Genomic DNA, 2,409 nt, shown 5'->3' with positions numbered 1-2,409 from the left:
GACGAGGAACAGAAAAGTGCCAGCAGGTCGTATTCACTTTCGAGAATCGGGAGAGTGTTATATGGCTCTTCAGATGCCCCACCATTACCAAGTTTAGACTCTACTCTACACATTGACGTGTCACAAATTGACCACAAAAAAGATTACAATCGCAAGTAGCAGGGCTATATTTGTAGTAGTGACCACTGGTACTATGTGGGTTAAGTGTAAGGAAACTAGGTAATTAATTGAATAATTTGTTTCATTGTTAGTCAGGTGCCCATTTATGTATTTCCAGCTGGCTGTCATCGTAAATAAAATAAGGGAGATGACTAGTGATAAGAAATTGAAAGTCTATGAGATCTTAATTGGAAAGAACGGTTTCGAGATGATGATATACTTGATGCATTCGTGCGAGGAGGAAATGCCCATCTGCAGAAATACATGCCATTTGATTTCCACCCATTTAGTTACTTGTGTTTTCGTGTTCATTTGCTACTTTTGAGTTAGTAAATGCTCTTTTGTTTCTCTGTCTTACTTTTGCCAGTAGCTGTTACAGCTAGTTCAGTTTGTGTGCGAGAATGAGGAGGAAGTAATCATAAGGTGAGGTGCTTATTGTCTGCCAGTGGGGTGCAGTCAGAAACGCTGTTGGCTGTAGCAAAGTTGATGTTCAAACAGCAAACAACACCAAAGATCATTTATCAAGCAATACGCCTATCTTGCTACTCCTTGTGACGGGTCAATTACGTGTTGGTGCTCGTCAGGCTGCATTATGGCGACATTTGATGCAGGTGTATATTGCTGGTAGTGTATACTGAGGAAGTTCTTTCCCATCGATGTGGCATGGTAGAATGCCCACATTTACTTTACAAAGTAAAGTAGCAAATTCATGCACATGAAATAGTGAGTAATGTGGGCAGCAGAATTCGTTCAGTGGCATCCCTCTAAGTTGCGTCGTCTGAAGTAATGCCCTTTGATCACTACGTCGCTCCTAATGAAGGCGAATTAATGAATGAAGTGTAGTGCTGGGGGAACGCCCTATAATCCAGTAGAAGCGCTATTTGAACAAGGCGAGATAAGACATGCCAAGGTTCTATCAAGCAATGCTCGATTTGTCTCATTGGGCCTCTCCTTTGTACACTCCAAGCACCTTCAACCATACCACTTGGCTGTATGCACAGTAAAGTTGTACTGCAACTTTTGAGCTCACCAAAAGCAAACAATGTGTAAATTAAGTAAGTTTTTCATAACATCGACACCCTACAATACAGATGTTGACAACGTTACAGGCCTCATGAATAGTACACTTTGATGGAGACTAATCAGGCAGTAAAAGTTCTTTTCATTCAGCACCGGGAATACTTATCCCGTCTCCTGCCTCCTTCAATATGATGCCATACAGCCTCGTAGGCCTAATGAACTGAAGCAGTCATTCCAGACGTGTCAGCACCTGATGGCTCAACTGCACCCAACTCTCGCTCTTCCTGTAAGGGGTAAAGCGTTTCCACCACCTCGGTCAAGGCACATGGCACTTTGTGGTGGGTTGTTTTCCCCCCAAGCCATCATGTAATAGACGATGAAATTAGGCTTGTCAGATTTGTGGCAACGGATCCCTAGTCTAGAGGCATTTTTTGAGCTCATTTATTGCTGAGGCTAAGCTGTATATGCTAGATAGCAGTCACATTTGCCTGCAGAGTGGTTGGTTATACAAAACGACTGCTTATTTATGGGCTTCAACCGCCCACTCTGTCAAAGAGTCAACAATTTGTTAAGAGGACAAATGAAAAGGTCATGTTCTCAGTCGATGGGGTTAATTAGCATAAGTGGAGGTTCTACAATAGCGTTTCAACATCTCTTAAGGTCTTTGTTCACAACGGAATCATTATTACTACAATCAAAGTCGTCGTCGCCCTCAAGAAAGCTGACTTAAATGAACAAGGCAAAATAAGGTTAGGGGAGTTCATCATCCCCCAGGGCTACTACTCCTGAATTCACTCATACCCGTCTTTTTCCAATCATTTAGGCCCTCCGGTGGAGTATACACTTATATTTCTCAACTCACCATTTTACTTGATTAATCCGTGGCTCTGTTTGCTCTTTCTTGCTTCCAGTATTTGCTGTTTTGAATCCAAAGCAGAATAAGAAGATAAGTAGTGTCACTCTTGCCTACATTTTCGCCTTCAATCTCATTTCGTCGCTTGCTTGACTAACCCACTCCATCCTGATTAAATTAGGTAAGAAGGCATGCCCTTCTTCCATTTCTCTTTCCACTAACTCAATGGGTCTAGTACAATGCTACACCTGTGGTCCTTTGCAATCATCGAACCCTCAACACACCCCTACATGTGCACCCTGATTTTTTCAGCGAAAAATAATCACGACATTGTAAAACAAAGGAACTAAATGTACGGCGCCGGAGCCGCTTGGGAG

Source organism: Echinococcus granulosus (genome assembly GCF_000524195.1).
Source record: "Echinococcus granulosus chromosome Unknown EG_S00280, whole genome shotgun sequence".
NCBI classification, from domain to species: Eukaryota; Metazoa; Platyhelminthes; class Cestoda; order Cyclophyllidea; family Taeniidae; genus Echinococcus; species Echinococcus granulosus.
Note: the sequence above shows the minus strand (reverse complement) of the source record.